Source organism: Prionailurus viverrinus, chromosome B4 (genome assembly GCF_022837055.1).
Source record: "Prionailurus viverrinus isolate Anna chromosome B4, UM_Priviv_1.0, whole genome shotgun sequence".
In the NCBI taxonomy this organism is placed as follows: Eukaryota; Metazoa; Chordata; class Mammalia; order Carnivora; family Felidae; genus Prionailurus; species Prionailurus viverrinus.
The window spans coordinates 128233690-128253334 of NC_062567.1; positions in this window are offsets into that span (position 1 = coordinate 128233690).

Consider the following 19645-nt stretch of genomic DNA (forward strand, 5'->3'; position numbering starts at 1 on the left):
TTAGGGAACGTATAAGATGCATAGCTCCTTAAAAGGAGCTGGATGTCAGGGGAGAAGGAAAGCCGGGCGCATCCTGAAGTTGGCCTTGAAAGGGGAGGCACTGTTTGTGGAGCAGAGCACAAGGTCACGCGTGCTGAACCTCCTGAGGGGCTGGCATCTCCCCGTGCCGGAGGGGTGATGAGGGCGAACCCAGGGACACAGCCCGTTCCTGAGGGGCCCAGCAACCCAGAGCAATCCCTTCAACCCGCTGACAAGGAGAGGGACGGCTTTCAAGCCATGGGGCTGCCCAGACATCATAAATAAATAGATCACCAAATGTGACCCTATGAAAATGTAAAACTTCTGCTAGGAAAAAAAAAAAATCCATCAGAAGAGTCCAAAGCAAACAACAAAGTGGAAAGAAACGTATTTGCCACACACACCATAGAAAAGTGCCAGCTGTCCTTGGTTTATAAAGTGCTCGTAATCGATGAGAAAATGAGGAACAATCCAATAGAAAACAAGGGTGCCAGGACATAACAGGAGGGTAAAAGGAAAAGAAATACACGGGGTCAATAAACGTATAAAACTATGCTCAGCCTCATCCAGCGGCGAGGAAACACAAATCAAAATGAAATACTTTACTTGTCAGACTGGCAAAAATCTTAAAAGTGTGATCATATCCATTGATGGCAATGAGAACAGGAAACAAATTTCCCTGTTGGGAGGGATATTTGGTGATTTCCATACAAATTAAAAATGCGTAAGCCCTTTGATCCAGAAATTCTACCACTGGGTGGTTACCCTATGGATTTTTATGAATATGCTCCAAAAGGAATATTTCTTTCAGAATATTTTGGTAATAGCAAAAACAAACCACAAACAACTTAAATTTCCATTAGTGGGAGACACTTATGGATACCACGATATATACTGTGGAGTTGTTTCTTTTTTACCATATATGTAAATTATTTTTATTAAAAATGTTTATGAGGTTAACCTAAGTCACAGGGTGATTAACCCACTTTATCTTCTGACTTTAAAAACACCCTATTATGTATAATACAAAACAATACAAAAACGTGCAACTAGCTTGGGGCAAGCCAAATTCCAGACAAGCAGTCTGAAGATTGCGTCTGAATGAGTTTGCCATGCTAGGTTGTGTGATGATTTGGGGTAAGACGTATCATTTCTTTGGACCTCAGTGTGTTCATCTGTAAAATGGGAGGACTGTTCCTGCTCTGTAATGATTCTGCATGAGTGACTTTACTCTCTGAGACTCGGGCTTTTAATCTGTAAAATATGGATAGTAATTTACTCACTTTATAGGATTGTTATGAGGAGTACATAAAAATAATGCATGTAAAGTATTTAACACAGCCATCTAAGTAAGAGGTGCCAAATAATGATGATGGTGATGATGATGGTGATGTTGGTGATGATGATGGTGATGATGATGGTGATGTTGGTGATGTTGGTGGTGATGATGGTGATGTTGGTGATGATGATGATGGAGATAGTGATGATGATGGCAATGTTGGTGATGATCATGGTGATGTTGGTGATGTTGGTAATGATGATGGTGATGTTGGTGATGATCATGGTGATGTTGGTGGTGATGGTGATGATGGTGGTGATGATGATGATGATGGTGATGATGGTGATGATGGTGATGATGATGATGGTGATGTTGGTGATGTTGGTGATGTTGGTGATGGTGATGATGATGGTGATCATGGTGATGATGTTGGTGATGATGATGGTGATGTTGGTGATGATGATGGTGATGGTGGTGATGGTGATGATGGTGATGATGATAATGGTGATGATGATGGGATGTTGGTGATGTTGGTGATGGTGATGATGATGATAATGGTGATGGTGAGAGAAGAGAAGATATTGGTAGAAGAGGAGGAAAAGAGGGAAGACCAGGAGCAGAGGAGGGACCAAGATGGGGAGAATGAAAAGGAGGAGGAAAGGGAGGACCGGCTGGAGACCACTATATGCAGGTACTTTATATTCCTTAGCTCATGCAGTTGTTCTAATTATGCCATGAGGTCTACACATAAGGTGACCACTTGTGTGCATTTTATGATCAAGGAAATAGAAGTGAGAATTGTGACTCACGTGAGGCCACCCTCCAGGCAATGATCAAGCCAGCAGTGGGCTTGTAATCTTTTTTCTTGATAAAGAGCCAACATTTGAACATGTAACCTTGAAGATCTTTTTGGTGCCAAGACTCCTTAAGACTCCCCTTTTCTATGATGTGGCACTGGGGCTGGGACTCTGCAAATCCATTTCTGTGCTGCCAGCTGCCTCTTGTTAGGTTCTGCCACTAATGGGCACTAGAGGGAGACCGTGAGGTTGGAGGGGGGAAGGGGGCCTTCCCCTTTCCCTCCCCCTTGCGGTTCTCCTGAGCAGCACCCAGCCTCACTTCTTCACCTTAGCAATGACCCTTCATCTTGGAGGCAGCACCTGGTAACCATCTTCAATTTTTTCCAGCACCCCCCAAGCCCCACTGCATTCCCTCAATGTCCCAGAGTCAGTTGGGTAGTGTCCCCTCCTCAAGAAGTCCAGATCCCAACTCTGTGGGGTCCCCTCTCTGAACTTCTAGATTCCAACACCTGTCCACCTATAGCAAACTCTCTCTATTAAAATCAGTGTGTGCTTTCTTACTTGGGGCTGGACCCTGGCTGATGCACAAGGTAAAGTTGATTTGGGGCAGGAAGTATTCTTTAGACTCCAGTCTTGGGGAAGAAAAGAGAAGGATCAGGTTGCTTGATTTTTGCATTTTGCACCAGACATAAGGCTTCACCATGAAGAAATGAGATGGATGTTCTCATATGACTTGCTGAGCTATCTCCCACCTCTTGGTTTTGGTTTTCTGTTTTTGCCACCCTGACAGGTAAGGGTGTGAGCATAATGAGGCAAAGGTAGAGCCTGGAAAGTGCAGTGTCCCAGTAGACAATGGACAGACTTTCCCTGGGGTCTGGATTTGACCCCTCCCAGCACCTCCACTCTGGCCTCAAGGGCTGGGAAGGGGTCACTGCTTTCCTTTTGATGTTCCCAACCAAAGCCACCAACTCCTTCCTACATTTATCCTTAGAGTGGTAGAATCAACCTGAAACTGTCAAAAGACTTTCATAAACCCTAAAAAAGGGCAGCTTAGAATTCGCACAAAGAGGGCATGAATTAAGCAAGCCTTGCACGGCTCACCATCTAGGATTTGGAACGTGCTTGCAGCCTGCCCCTCCAGAGAACCCAGAGAAAGATTGTTTTTCCTCATTGATTAGCTCTTGACCTGTTTCCATGGGGTCAGTGCCATTTGTCACCTGCCTCCAGGTATGTGACAAAGATGCTGATAATGGTAAGTTCATGTGTTAACTCATTTAGCCACCCTATGAGATAGACACTATTCTTAACCCTATCTTACAGATGGCAACACTGAGCCACAGGGAGGCTAAGTGACTATCCCCATGTCACTCTGCTTACTTACTCTGCTGGTAAGTAGCCATCTGAGATGTGACCCCAATTAGTCTGTCTCCAGAGCCCCCCTCCTATCCAAACCTCTTAGTTCTTCTCTTAAGGATGCCCTTCTTTTCCATGTGGTTCACCGTGCAGGGGCACGGCCTCACCCTTGCAAGCTGCCATTGACCAAAACCTTACTTCTTCACAAGGCTGCTTAGATTGTTGGAAAATTCCTTACATTGGGCTGGCATTTGCTTCTAGTCACTTCCACCTTTTGCTCTTGGGATTTCCTTTTAAAGACACATAGAAGGAATCTATGTTTCTTCAAAACCAGCACGAGTCTCTTTCTGAGTTCTCTCATATTGTCTGGGATCATCCGGAGCTACCACCTCCAAGCAGCATGACCTTGGACGGCTACATACCTACTCTTTGCCTCTGTTTCCTCATCTGTAAAATGGGAATCATAGGAATGTAGACCTCATTGGGGACTTTACATGCAAAGCCCCTTGGAGCAGTGCTGAACACACTCTCCATAAAGGTGGGCTACTGGTGTTGTTCTGCAGCCTTAACACCCCCAGTCTTCCAGGTGGGGGTGATATTGAACCTTGCTCAGTGCACAGTGTGGTTCTATGGAAACGGCCAAGCATTTCGTGATCCTGCCCTCTGTCTGTCTGTCTCCACTGTCCGACTCTTCAGACCCTATCAACCCTCCCCTGGATACATATTCACCCCACTACCCAATCTGCCAACTTCTAGTCTTGCTCTGCTCCAACCCATCTTCCCCTTGGCTTCCATGTTGTTCTCAGGGAAACACAAACCTGATCTGGTCCCTCCCCTGCTCAGATCCTCCCGGGCTGCTCTTGGGCTGCCGGGCTCTCCTCAATCTGTCCCTTACTGACCTATCCGCCTCTCCTCTCCTGTCCCCCTTCTCGCTCCATTTTCAGCAAAATGAACCAACTCCCAGATCTCTGAGCCTCACCTGACTTTGAGTCTACCTGCCTCCTGCCTGCCACCCCAGGGCCTAGCACAAGGCCTGGTACCCAGCAGGGGCGCTGTTGAGCTCTGGTTGATATATGTGTTGGTGGGATAGCCTATCAAGTGAGTTCTCAGTAAGCCAGCCTGGCATCCGTGTCAGTTCATGTCATTATTTTTTCCAGGGATCATATTCAAAATCCGTAACCACAATTGTCGGGTTTGTGAGTAGTGTCCTGCAGGCCTCCTGATGTACCAGGCATTAACCCTTCAGTTGATGGACTGTGAGGAGGATCTGGGGGTCCAGGGGGAGGAGGGGGAGGCACAGGCACCAAGGAGCAGGGTTTTTTAAGATACTGGTAGAAGCATCTCAATATTTCAGCAAAGGTACAGCTGTGCCTGTTTCTCCAGAAAACTCCTTCCCCATCCCCGGGCCCTGTTCCCTCCCCTCTCTGCAGCCTCCCTGGCCTTGTCTTATGGCTCTGCCCAACCCCCCCGCCCAACCCACTGCACATCACTATTCAGAGGCTTTTATTTTGAAGCCTGCTCAGGGTCCGGGTGACCCGTTTTTCCCAGAATTTGTCCACAGGGCTTGGAAAGGCTCCCTCCCCACATGGCACTGTGGACACCCATCTGGCCTGGTTCTTTAGCTTAAAGATCCTTCATCCTGGGGGTGCACACTCAGGGTGAGGACAGGGAGCACTCAGCCCGCTCTTCTCATCTTTCCCAGCACACGCTACACAAAGAACAGGGGGCAGCATGCACAGCAATTTGACACACAAGACCTTCGTCTAAATAGGCTTGCAATTTGCATTGGCTTTTGAGACAAGTTTCATAACCACGTTAGACAACAAAGGGTGTTGCTGCCCAGGTTGCAAGGATTGAGAGAGTCCTGGGTTGACTGGGAGCCGGGTGACCTTGCACCAGCCTGTGGGTGTCCACAAGGTCAGACAGGAAGACTGTCTCCAAAGGCAAAGTGGCACACGGAGGAGATGGGAATAGAGTGAGCCTCTAGACATGGGGCTGAACACAGGGTATTAATTGGAAGTCGGCATCCCAAATGGTCAGAACATCTTCCTGGCCCTCCTGCGCTCAGTGCCCCCTAGCCTGCTCCTACATCCCGAGCAGAGAATGGGAGCTGCCAGATAAGTTACTGGAGAATTTACTAGAGAAAAAGACTTATGCCTGCTATCCTTTCTGGGAGTTCCCAACACCACAGCTGCTTTTCTGTCCCAACACTTAAATGGACACCTGTCAATCCACAAGCCCTCACCCACACTTGCAGAGCATCTGATCAGCCTTTTTTGTACATATGTCTTAAATACTAGTGAACAACCAGTGAGCATTGGACATGTAAGGAAAGCTGCCAGTGTGGAACAGAGATGCCAAACTAAAAAGATAAATGAAGAGCCTGGAAGAAACACTGTCCCTCTCGACTGGACTCAAGAATGAATCACCTGGGTCAGAATGACTCTATTCAAGCCACAGATACATGAGCAAAACCAAATTGCCTGTTGTGCACCACTGGAGATTTCTGTGATTTGTTACACAGCGAAAGCTGACTGATATAATCCAAAAACAAAAATAAGGCATTATGACAAATGAATAATCAGAAAACAAGAGAGAGGTCTTGGAAATTTAATATAAGGTAGTTAAAATAGGAATTTCAGCAGCAGATTTGAAAAGTATGTCACAGAAATATCTTCAAGGATCTAATAGGAAGAAATGAAGAAGGAAAATACGAAGAGAAGAAACAGAACAACCATCCAGGAGGTCTCACATCTGACTTAGAAAATTTTTTGAAAAGAGAGGAAACAGAGAAAATTACTCAAAAAAAAAAAAACAATTCAAGAAAACTTCCCCAAACTGAAGGTCATGACTGTCCATGTAAAATGAACAAGACATAATCCACAAAATACACATCATCATGTAACCCCAGAAGACTGGAGATAGAGAGGGTTCCAACGCCTTCCAAAGAAGAAAAAAGATTTAATACAATGCAACAAAAATAAGAATGCTGAATTCTCATTTACAATAAGAGGAAACCAATGCATATCTAACAATCAATGAATCAATCAAATATAGCAATATAAGTTTTTTGTTTTGAAATTACAGAGGAATTTATTTTTTTTAATTTTTTTTTAAATTTTAATTTATTTTTGAGACAGAAAGAGACAGAGCATGAGCAGGGGAGGGGCAGAGGCAGAGGGAGACACAGAATCCAAAGCAGGCTCCAGGCTCTGAGCTGTCAGCACAGAGCCCAAAGCGGAGCTCAAACTCACAGACTGTGAAATCATGACCTGAGCTGAAGTTGGATGCTTAACTGACTGAGCCACCCAGGTGCTCCGAAATACAGATGAATTTAGAGGAAATAATGAAAGGGGTTTAAGTAGTTCCCTTGGGGTGGGAGCTTTTCAATACTCCTCTTCCTTGCTGCGAACCAAATGCCTACACCTTTTATTCAAACCCGGACAAGTCAGCAAACAGAAGTACCAGGTGTAGTTGAAACCACTGGATAGGGTGAAGAGTTGGAAAGGAAGGGTCGTGTAATGAGCCGTGCTTTGAGTCCAAAGTTGGCGAGTAGTTTCTTTTTTTTATTTTAGAATTTTTTAAAGTGTATTTATTTATTTTGAGGTGGTGGGAGGGGGAGATAAGGGGAGGAACAGAGAGAGAGGGAGAGAGAAGCCCAAGGGCTCGACACTGTCAGATGCGGGGCTCAAACTCATGAACCGTGAGATCATGACCTGAGCCCAAACCAAGGGTTGGACGCTTAACTGACTGAGCCACTCAGGTGCCCCTGTAGAGCAGTTTCCTGCAGCCAGAGTGGGTAGAACCCTTTTGCTTCCACCTTCCTTCCTTCTCCCCTGAAAGTCTGTAAATGTGATCTGGGGGGACTGAGGGGTGGAGCCATGCCCTCCATGGGATGCTGCCTGACTCAGGGAGGCCGGGGGGTTCCAGTGGGAGGGTATGGCTGCAGAGGAGAGAGGGCCCCTCTTCCTCCTCTTACAAGAGGAAAGAGGATGCTGGAGAGAGTCTAGATCCTTCTATTAAGTGAAATGGGACAGGATGTCCCCTCCTCTCGTTGCTAAACTGGTCTGAGTGGTCTGAGCACCAAATGCCATCATGAGGGTAAAGCCCACTCTGAGGCCTGCATGAAAGCAACACATTGATCATGGCTGGTGTCCCCTGGGGCTCTAGGGGCTCCCACATAACCTGCTGGTCTTAAGCACCTACTGTGTGCCAGGCAGATAACATATTTCAATCCTGTGACACCTTTCCAGGGGGTGGTAGATGGTCTTTTAGGAGCAAATAGGAGTTGGTCAAGCAAACAAGGTGAGCATGATGGCCTGCAACATGGGCTGGAGTTGGAAGAGGAGAGGACCGGGATCAGGGTCAGCCTGGAGCCTGGCTTAAATGAGAACAATCTGGACTCTGGTTCTCTGGCGGCCTGGAGGGTTAGAGACCCCAGAGTTGGTTATTTTTAGGAAGGGCCACCTGCAGCCAGTGTGTGAGACAGCCTGCAGGGCTGGGGTGGGACGGGAAGACCAGTTAGGCGGCTGCTGGAACAGGGAAGGCAAGAGAGGAGGGAAGCCTGAATTATGACCAGGCTGTAGGGATGGAGAGAGGGGGCAGCTGGAGGCGGGGGGGAGCATTTGGAGGTGAAACACATTCCTGAGGGCGAGAAGACCGCAGTGACTCCCAGGTCTCTGACTCTGATGATGGTGGAGACAGCAAACGCAGAAGGAGGGGTGCTCTGCAGAGCTGGGGAGCATCTGGATGCAGTGGGGGCCTGGAGGCGGCTGGACATACGGGCCTGGGAGAGCATTGGGGTGCAGCTGGTAATGGAGACGTAAGAGTGGATGAAACGCGCAGCCACGGAGAGTGTAGGGGCGGGGACGGGAAAGGGGGGTGAGGAAGTAGATAAAGAGGAGCCCAGGAAGGGGCTCCCAGATGTGGAGGGGGAACGGGGGAGCAAGTGGTGTGGGGGAACTGAAGCCATCAGTGGAGCTTGGGGCTAGAGAAGGTCCCCCAGGGGCGGGCTGGGGCCGGGTGCATGGAGGGCAGGAGGTCTCAGAGCCTCGGGGGTGGGAGCAGATTACCAAAGGGTGACAGGATGGAAAGGAAATTACAGAATTTCCAGGATCTCATGTTGCCAAGCTCTCTGGTTCCTGGGTGTGCCTTTCCGTGGCTATGGGGCATTCTGGGCAATTACTGCTCATTGTGGTCTGGGAGAGAGGAAGCTCTTTCCTTACCCAGGAGGGGCAGAGCCCCTGAGGAGGAAATGCAGTCTACAAGCCCACTCACCTGCTTTGCCCCCTTCTCTGTGTCCTTTCTCCACCCCCCTCCAACACTCGTTGGTCCCATTTTGGACACTGGAGATTCATAGACGAAAGTAGCAGTCCTTGACTCACAAGTGCTCATGGTACATAATCCTTTAGCAGGAAGGGGTAGAAAGTCTAGAAGACGTTCTGATGGGGACTCCCAACCCATACAATCTAGAGGCCAACCCCAGCCTTCAAAGAGCCATTGACCAGTTCCGCATGTTAGGTGGTGCAGAGAATCCAAAAGGTGAAGAAAGCCCGTAGAATCGTGAAAGTGGGGAGACAGCAGGGAGAAAGCACTGAGATGCAGAGAGAGGAGAGAGAGAGAGAGAGAGAGAGAGAGAGAGAGAAAGAGAGAGAGAGGCCACATTGATCTATGGGATCAAGAACAGGCAGGAGAGAGAAGGAAGTCATGCCCTGGGGGCTGGGGCTAGAGGGAGGGTGTGGAGGGGCTACAGATCAGCTGCAGGGTGGCGAGGAGGGGGAGGAGAAGGGGGTTATGAGAAGGGAAGGTTGGCATTCCCTTTTAGTTCCTACATGGAGGCAGAACTGGTTTCCAAAGAGAGCCCTTTGCAGACACGGGGCCCCTGGAGCCACGGCTTTTCTGCTGGTTCCATCCCCGCCCCACCCCCTACCCCCCAATCTCCCACTTTTGGTGCCTTCAGGAAAGTCAAGTTCTGACAAGTCTAGGCTGTGCAAACTGCAGTCGGGGAGTGGGGGGGGGGGTGGATGGGCTCCTTTCCCAGGGCAGAGTTTTAGAGGCAGTGGCATCATAGTAGCATTAAGAAGTAGGGGTAGACCCACCCAAGGAGAAGATAACCTTGGGCCAGTGGCTCAGTGTCGTCCCCACCAAGGAGTCCCCCTCCTGAGCTCCTCACAGACTCTCTTACCCACAGTCTCTGTGAATTGTTACCGGAGGGGACTCTTGGCTCTTAACTCTTGTTCAGGGGTCTGCAAACTACGGGCTGAGGGCCACATCTGCTGCCTATTTTTATAAATAAAGTTTTATTGGAACACAGCCATACCCATTCACTTATCTATTGTTTACGGCTGCGTTCGTGCTACAAAGCAGACTTCAGTAGCTTTGACTGAGACCAATGCCCTGCAAAGCTTAAAATACTTACTATCTGGCTCCTTAGAGGAAACATTTGCCAACCCGTGCTCTACTGTATGGACGAGGGCACAGTTTCAGCTGCTGTAACAAAGGTCAACATACCAGTGGCTTGAACACAAAAGAGATTTCTCTCTTTTTCACAAACAACCTGAATGTAAGTCGTCCGGGGTTGGGTCAGAGTCCCTCTATTTTGTTGTTTTCACTGTTCTCCATCCTTGGCCTCTGCAGTCAGCAGAAAAGACACCAAAGGATGGAGAACATGCCCTCTCTCTTTGAGGATGCAGCCAGGAAGTTGGGTCCACAGCATCCCCTCGCATCCCACTGGCCAGCACTTGGTCATGCAGTCATGCAGTTGCAACATGGAGTTGCAAGGTAGATTGGGAAATATTACTAGCTGGGTGCCCACAAATCCACCACCACTCTGGGACTCTATCATCAAAAGAACATGGCGAGCATGAATTCTAGGGGGTGTTTAACAGTCTCTGGTCAAGAAGAACAAAAGCATAGAGTGATGAAGGGGAGGAATTTGCACTCTCTCTGGGAATAAAATTTGCAATGTGTCCCAAATGAGCGGGTGTCAGTAACTGATATAGCATGCTTCCTTCTCTCAGTTCCTTCTGTAAATACTTACTGAGTCCTCAATTATATCAGGCTCTAGCTGGATGCCTTTTACAGAGAAAGATACTGCCAGTCAGAGTGGTTGGGTGAGTTGCCCAAGGGCCCATCCTTCTGCTCCCAGCATGGGCTCCTCCTGCCTGGTGGTCCTGCTGCCCTCGGGACACCCCAGCCCAGAGCTGGCCTTGTGTCCAGCTAGGCTGGCTGGGTGTTGGGAAGACAGAAAGTGCACAGATTATTTTAGCAGTGAGAATTTAATAGAGGGGATTGGTTGAATAGATCTTGAAGGACTGAGAAGCAAAAGGGGATATTGAGGTCACCAGAGACAGTAACAGCTTCCTATGGCCATGAGAACAGAAGGAAGAGAGTGGGGTTATCACAACCTAGAAGCTTGAAGGAAGAGCAGATGGAGAGGCTGTTGCTCAGTTGGCATGGGTACCTCAGAAGCTTGGAGAAGGGCCCTCACGGAGTTGGGACTCAGAACTTCCGCCCTCTGAGGAAGGGGTGGGGCGAGGCTCATCCTGGGGATGTGGAAAAAATTAGAATTGTTACTGGAACCCACCGTGGCTTCCAGGGCAGTGCTGTTGGGTGCGGTGAGCAAATAGGAGCGAATGCCTTCCTCCTCTCCATCCTTCCGGTCTCCGGGTAGTGGCCACGATTGGCAGGAATGAATGGGAATCAGTCGATAAAGCAGAAATGTCATTTGGAGGCCCAACACCAGCACCAGGAAGCTGAGCACGGAAGGTCCGGAGCTGAGACGAGATAGTTTAATAACCAGCCCAGAGGCTACGACTGCATTTAGACCCCCAGTGTTTACAGACCTGGAGCCACCGTCTCTGAGCCAGTGTAGACCTAGAAACTAGGCACAGCTGCCGGCGGGAACGTAAAACGGTACATCCACTTTGGAAAAGAGTTTTCTTTATAAAGTCAAATACGTACCTACCATATGATTCAGCACCCCACTCTTAGATCTTTGCCCAAGAGAAATGAAGCGCGCGTCTACACAAGCCTTAAGGCTTGAGTGGTTTTTTTAAGTCTATTTTTTAAATTTATTTCGAGAGAGCAAGTGGGGGAGGGGCAGAGAGAGAGGGAGACAGAACCCCGAGCAGTACCCCGAGCTGTCGGCGCAGAGCCCCATGCGGGGCTCGATCCCACGAGTGCTGTGAGATCGTGACCTGAGCTGAAGTCAAGAGTCGGACGCTTAACCGCCCGAGCCACCCAGGCGCCCCCGTAGTAGCTCTGTTTTTAATAACCCTAAGCTGGAGGCAGCCCTAATGTCTACCAGCTTGTGAAAAGGACAAGAAATTGTGGCATAACCATAGAATAGAACACTGCTTGGCACTGAAAAGAATAAATTGCTGATGTACCCATCAAACATCGATGAATTTCAATGGTCTTCTACTATGTGAAAAAAGCCAGACTCAGAAGACCACATAGTGTGGTTCCCTCTGTATGAAATTTCGGAAATGACACACAGAATGACAGAAGGCAGATCGGTAGTTTCCAGAGCCCAGGGCAGGGAAGGGAGGAGAGTGAATGTTGCAAGGGGCGCGAATCGTGTCCCCGTGGGAATAACGGAAGTGACCTACATCAAGGTGTGGTGGCTACATCATGGTCAAGACCCACTGACGTGTACACCATAAGTTGGTGGGTTTTAGCATATGCAAATGACACTTGATAAAGCTGATTCTTAAAAACTGAATCAGAGGGACCCCTGGGTGGCTCAGTCGGCTGAACGCCTGACTTCGGCTCAGGTCGTGATCTCACGGTTCATGGGTTTGGGCCCCACATCGGGCTCTGTGCTGAAGGCTCAGAGCCTGGAGCCTGGTTCTGATTCTGTGTCTCCTTCTCTCTCTCTCTCTGCCTTCCCCTGCTTGTGCTCTGTTTCTCTCTCTCAAAAATAAATAAACGTTAAAAAAAATGGAATCAGAAAGCTTTAGTCTATTTACCCCCAATGCTACCTCCTGTGAACCACGGCCCAAGCGGCAAAGAGATCTTTAAAAAAGGTTAATCAGATTACCACACTCTTTATTTAAACACTGTAAATGGATTCTCTTTCCTCTTTGAACGGATTCCAGAGGATTACTGTGGGCCCCGCGTCCCTCCGCCCTCCTTACAGACCCCAACACTTGCAGGGACCAGAGCCACGGGACAAATGGAGGCCCATGTACGGTGTCTCTAAACACCTAAAGCTGAGATCAAGCCAACAAACGCCACTACAACAAGGCACAGTCTCATGAAAAGCTGGAAGGCCAGGTTCAAGTTTAAAGTTTCATGGGGTCCTTGGAGTTCTGTGCCCGAGGGGATGGCATGGAGAGGCCAACCCTGAGCCACAGTCTCCCCTCCTTCTTTCGCCCCCCACCTCCCCGCTCCATCTGAACCTGTAAGGGTCCCTGCTAGGCCTCTGGGGACATTTGCCTTTGTAACCCCCTGGGGGCTGAAAACAGCGCTGGGCACGGAGCCAGGGAAACTGGATTCTTCTGTATCTCCCAGCTTCTCCCCAAATTGTGCTTTGATCTGCAGGCATGTATGTGTGTGTGTGTGCATGTGTGGGCATGTGCGTGTATGCATGCCTGTGCCCGCGTACGTGTGTGTGCATGCACGTGCCTGCATGTGTGTGCGTGTCTGTGTGTGAGCACGTGTGTAGGCGTGCATACGTGTTTACGTGTGCATTTCAACAGCGGCGTGAGCTCCCTGAGGGTAGCAACTGCACCAGATTCCTCTTTGTATCCTTTATACCTGTGCAGAGTGGATGCTAACTGAATGCCCATGGAATGAACAAAGGAAAGACTGCCCAGTGTAACACAGTTAATAACAGTGTGTTCTGTTTCTTAAAATTTTTTTAATGTTTATTTTTCAGGGACAGAGACAGAGCACGAGCAGGGGAGGGGCAGAGAGAGAGAGAGAGAGAGAGGGAGACACAGAATCCGAAGCAGGTCCGGGTTGTAAGCTGTCAGCACAGAGCCAGACCAGGGCGCTTGACTCAGGAACCACGAGATCATGACCTGAGCCGAAGTGGGAGCTTAACCGACTGAGCCACCCGGGGGGTGGGGGCGGCGAATAACAGTATGTTTTGGAGTCATCCAGATTTGAGGTCAAAATCTCACCCTGCCAGCCACTCACAAAGTCACTTTGGTTCAGTCTCCTAATTCAGAAACCTCGGTTTCCACATCTCCAGACCGGGCATAAAAATATGACCTATTTTATGGGGGTGGGTGTGAGGATTAAGCAGCGATAACCGGAGCTGATGTGTCCTGAGCCGGACTTCGGGCCAGGTGCTTCGCAAGGGCTAACCCATGTCCTGCAATTTTAGGGTGGACGGAGGGGTAAACCGTAAACTCGGGGCATCTCAGTGCATATTCCTGATCAGTGGAGAGGAGGTTCCGGATCCTTAGCCTCCGGGGGTATCTTCTCCTGAGTCCTGCTCAGATTCCGAACGATGGGTCCCTCCGGCGCGCTGGTCGCGGCTCACTCACAAATTTGACCTTCGGTTCCCTCTACTGCTGCCTTGGACGTTTCTCCTGTAGGTGGCGCTGCAGAGCGGGAACCGGGATGTTGGGTCGCGGCGCCCCCTGGTGGTCCGTTTCCGTCAACACTTTGACTAACTTGCAAAGCCGTTTCCCTAAAGTCAAGCGCAGCGAGGGTGTGGGTTAGATGAACGTGGGGGGTGGGGGGGGGGGAGACTAGAATTCAGTGTGATAAGTTTTGAGACACAAAGAAGCAAAGGTGCGCACGGAGAGCTAGACCAAGAGGGGTCCAATCCGTACCAAGCACATTGTCACCAACAATAACAACATTAACAGTCGTTACTTTACGGATTTACCTCCTACGTGCCGGCCTTGGACTAAGCACTTGGCATTCGTGCTCTTATGGAACACACCTCCAGAGAGCGTGTATCACAAGAACAATTACTTTTATCTGGAGCCAGGCACGCGCTAGGAGTCTGGCGCGGAAGAGGGGCTCACTCCGTTCGGAAAAAAAATGATTAACAGAGCAATCCTAGGAAGCCGGTGTCGTCTCCACTTAGGAAAATGAACTGCCAGTCAGCCACAGGCCAGAGCCAGGGCACCTGAGCTCCAGACCCAGCCCTTTTGTGCCAAAGAGAAGGCAGAACCCTCTGCCTTCAGGGAGCTTGCTGTCTGATTGGTTTCACCCACACCCTCTGTCTTCAAATACCTCTCCCCCTGCGTGCCAGGGGTGGCTATTCGTGGCTCAGGGAGGAGGGCCAGTGAAGCTCCCCTCATAAATTATAAGGAGAGACACATGTGGGTCAAGAGTGGGGAATTCAGTGCGTGAGGGATCCCCAGGAATCTCGCTCAGTCTAATCTGGGATTTTCCTTGTCCTCCCTAGGAGCGCCGCTGACTCAGGCAGCGGGCTTTTGTGGAGCTCCCCTCAAGAGCTCCTGGTCCTGCCTCCTCCCCAGCCCCTGGCTGTCACTGTGCCCCATTTCCCACCGCCCAGAGCTCTCAGGCCTGACCATGGCTCCTCGGAGGAGGCGTGCCTCGTCTCTAAGCCGAGGGCTATGCTTTATCCTGTAGACGCCAGCACTTGAATCCGTCATGGTTGGGAGTGCTGTGCTTTTTGGGACTTTTAGAGCCAGCCCGGGGTCCCATCCAGTCCTCTGGGAATCCCTCGGGGGTGGCCTGAGTGTCTCGAACCCTTCCTTGGAGGTGTGGATCTGAAGGGAACCCTGGCCGTCTTTCGTAAAGCAGCGACGCCCCTTCTGGAGCGGCCCCGGCCGTTTGTTTTTGAGTTCTTGAAGCTGCTTTCTTCCAGCATTTATTTCGTCCTCTTTGTCACTGTCAGACGGTCACCTGACTGTCATTTGCTTCCCACCGCCCCCAGCAATTTTCTTTCCGATCAGAATCTCGGGGCTGTTTAGGTTTGGGTTTGCTCCCAGAGTAACCTGGGGGAGGGAAGGCCCGTGGCTGCTTTCTTCTAGGAATGAAATATCTGAGCTTCGGTGCCCAGGGCAGGAGGCTACCAATCTGGATGGTTCAATGACTCTGGTTTGTTTACGCACGGGCTGTGGGGGGAGCGGAGGTTATCAGAAGTCAGTTGTGGATACGCGAGAGGTCATGTCAGGCGTTTCTTTGTACCTCCCCAGCAAGGCTGCATAAATACTTGCTTCATGGAATGTGTGAAGCATTTGGCTCCCTCTTCCTGGCTACACCTCTGCCTCGTTCTCCACTCTCCACCCCTGCACCAGGACGGTAGCCTAGTGCTGACAGAATGTCTGGCCTCAAATTACACCGGATCAGAGCTCGGGCATAAAATTAGCAGCAGCTAATGTATGAAGAGCCAGAGAAATACCCACATTCAGCAGAACCACGGGAAGAGCTGGCCCCCCACAGCCCCGGGGCCTTCCCTGGACAATCTCCCCGCCACACACACCGCCACTCCACTGCCCTCCCTCTCTCTGCCACCCCCCCCCCCCCATTGCAGAGGCTGCTGCCCAGTGGCTGAGTCAGGACCACAGAAGGCTTCTTGGGGTGGAGGGAGTGGAGCATGGGAAGCCAAGACCTTGAGAAACCTGGGAAAGTGAACTTGAGGGGCTTGCCTTTCCCGAAACACACCCCCCACCCAAACATACACACACACACACACACACACACACACACGCTGAAAACTATGAACGAGAATAAGAAATTCCCATGTGTCTAGGTACTTTTCATACATGTTTCTCATTAATACTTAATGCCACCCTGTTCAGTAAGGCTGTTTTACAGATGGGTAAAGAAGATCAAAAGGGCACGTTGGTTGCCCAAGTTCATGTGTTACAAATGCACTCATGTCTATGCTCATTATGTGCTCACTTAGATCCCATCATCTTGATGTAGCCTCTCATATAATCTCCCTACTATGTTCTACACTGCATGCTTTAAAAATTTTTTTTTGAATTTATTTAGTTTTGAGAGAGAGAGAGAGAGAGAGAGCGAGCATGTGGGGGAGGCTCAGAGAGAGGGAGACAGAGGATCCGAAGCAGGCTGCACGCTGTGAGCGCAGAGCCTGACGTGGGGCTCGAACTCACACACCCACCGTGAGATCATGACCTGAACTGAAATCAAGAGCCCGTCGCTTAACCGACCGAGCCACCCAGGCGCCACAGCACTGCGTGCTTTTGTGTGGACACGACATAAACGCACTCACACGGAGTTGGGTGCGTTTACGTACACATTCATAGGCAACGATGTGTGTTTCCCATCACGCACATGTGATGATACCTACAGTCATCATGCCAGTGCCGCGTCACACTTTCTTGCTAAAATGGTCCCTTCCCGTCTTTCCTGGCCAGCTTCCTCCTGACCTCAGCCATGGCTGAATGCTTGCAGCTCTTGGTGCTTACAGACACCCGTCTCGGGTCCCACATCACATTTAGTTGTTTTGTCCCACGGACCAGGAGCCCTAAGACATCAGTGCCTGGGTCGAAGTCGTTGTTTATATTATTTCTAGTTCCGCAGGTGTGAATTCTTCCGTGTGTTGAGTCTACAAGCTGTCTTTCCAAGTGTAGGTGTTCTTTACATAATTTGTACTTTTGATCTGTGAGCTCACAGGCAGTTTTGTTGTTGCTCCTACAGGTTCACGGGCTCCAGGATATTATGATGTAACGCCTCATCTTGGGATTTCCACGCCGGGTGGGGAGTTTGGCTCTGGGCCTCACGCCGGTGCATGTTTCCGGCTTGAGGCTCTGATCTGGCGTACGTATCCCTCGTTCGACCCATGACCTGGGAGAGTATCTCTATTCCTAGGGTGACCCCAGGCTGATAGCGGAGACATTCTTTTTTTCTTTTGAATGTTTTTTATTTTATGTGTTGAGAGAGAGAAGGAGACAGAGCGCGAGTGGGGGAGGGGCGGAGAGCGAGGGGGACACAGAATCCGAAGCCGGCTCCAGGCTCGGAGCTGTCAGCACAGAGCCCGACGCGGGGCTTGAACTCACGAACCATGAGATCATGACCTGAGCCGAAGTCGGACGCTCAACCGACGCTTAACCCGGTGCCCCTGAGAGCTGAGCAATTCTGTTCCCCGAATCAGTTCTGACACCTGGTTTCACACTAGTCGGATTTGACTTCTTGGTAACAGCAGGAAATGCAGCCCAGACCTCATCCCAGATCAGGCATTAAAATCTCTGCCCCGATAACCCATATCCACCCTTACTTTTCCCATGGAGTGGGAGGCACCAGCCCCTCTCTCTGACGTAGCTATTTCCTCTCTTAGAACCTGAACATTACACCTTCTTGCTTTTGAGCTGGGCTCCATATGTTTAAAATACTAAAAAAAAAAAAAAAAAAAATATTCCCCAGCCTTTTTCATATGTCTGGAGTAGGATGGGAAATTTCAACTTGGTTTCTTTCTGCCACCTTATCTCTATTCCAAATGCCTTGCTCAATAAATCGTTGTTGATCGTCTCTATTTTTTCCCCTCTCTTGTCCTCTCCTCTGTCATCCTCCAACTGCCCCTGCCTCCCAAGCAGTCCATAAGGGACCTTGGTTTCAGAAGAGCTCTTGGCTGGATGAAGGGAGGCAGATTCTCACTGAGGCAGGGCTGTGGAGCTGGGCCCAAAGCATGTTCCCTCCTGGGGACTCTGGCTCTGCCCTGAGCTCTGTTTGGGGCAGAAGGTCCTTTGGGGTGGCTGGGTGGGGCAGGGACAAGGTTCAGAGGAAGGCTCGAGGCTACCAGCTGCCCTCCCTTGCAGCAGCCAGACAGCACTTGGGATCCTGAGAAGGGCTCCTGTCCCCGGTCCCTTTGTCTGGGAGGTAACAAAGGGGCTGTTGTAGACGATCCTGGCTCTGGGCTCCACGCAGATGGCTCTGCCCCCACAGACCCCTGTCGCAGTCCTAGGGGCCCTGATGTGGCATGGGTTTGGGACAGATGGAGTCAGAAGGGCCCATTCTGTGATGCCCGTGGATGGCCAGGCACGGCCCCTTTCCCATCCACACCCCCTCTCTGCTGTCTTTCTGCTTTGTGTCGGCAGCACATGAGTGAGCGTTGGGCGTGAATGCGAGTGTGTGTGTATGGGACAGGCTGGGGTTCCCAGAGAGCTCCCCTCAGACTCCAGTAGCCACACCTGTTAGAGGAGCCACAGAATCACCAACTGGAAGCTTTCCATTCGTCCCCTGAATATCCGCTGAGTGATTGCCATGTGCTTGGTGCCGTGCTAGCCGGGAATGCGGTCGTTAAATGTATAAACACGCAAGTAAATACGAAATCGTAATCATTCCAAATGCTCTGAAGTAAAAGGACAGGGGTGTAGGAAAGAATATGATGCGAGGGGCTTAATTTAGGTGAAGAGTCAGGGAAACGCTCGCTGAAGAGGTGGCTTCCAAGGCAAGTTCCAAAGGAGGCAGGGAAGAACATTCCAGGAGGGGAACAGCATGCACGAAGGCCCTGAGGGGCAGCCACCATGGAGCATTCTAGATGCTCCAGCGTGGGGGTGTGGGAAGGAGAGAGCCAGGGAGCGGGGACTGGGAAGCCAGCAAGGCCTTCAGAGATTGGGAGGCAGAGAGGGCCAGGAGTCCAGACTTTCTCCTCAAGTGCAAGATGAAGGAGTTGAAGAGTTTAAGCAGGGAAAGACGTGATCAGGTAACATAAAGCTCACTGTGGCTGGCAGATCCAGAAAGGACTGGCTGGCTGTGGCAGGCCTGGGGATCTAGGGATGAGGGAAGTATAGCCCAGAGCTCCCCGGGGAAGGAGAGGACAGAAGCATAAACCGACACTCACCCTCTAGAGGACAGGTAACTGTGAGTGTGTGCTCTGCGGGGGAACCCAGGGAGGCTTCCTGGAGGGGGTGGCATTTGCCCTGGGCCTGAGGGATGGCAGGCAAGGTGGAAGCCAGCATCCCAGTCCTAAGGAATAGTTTGGGCAAAGGGTTGGCAGTGAAGGTGAGAGGGTTGGGCGTGACGCGCCAGAGGAGGAGAAGTCACTCTCCAAGTTCATGAGGCCCCTTGGTGGCTGAGTCAGCGCTGGGACCCTGTCTCTGATGGAAGGGAGCGCTCCGGTGCCCCATGGAGGCCTGGCACCAAGAAATCCTATCAAGGAAGTTCTCAAAGCCCCAGAGTCAGTGGATTCCTGCGAACGCAGCATCCAAGGGTGGGCACTTCCCCAATTGCAGTGAAGCTATGGGGCGGGGAAGAGGAAGTGTGGGCCCCAGGCCAGACCTAGAGAGCCCAGAGGCGG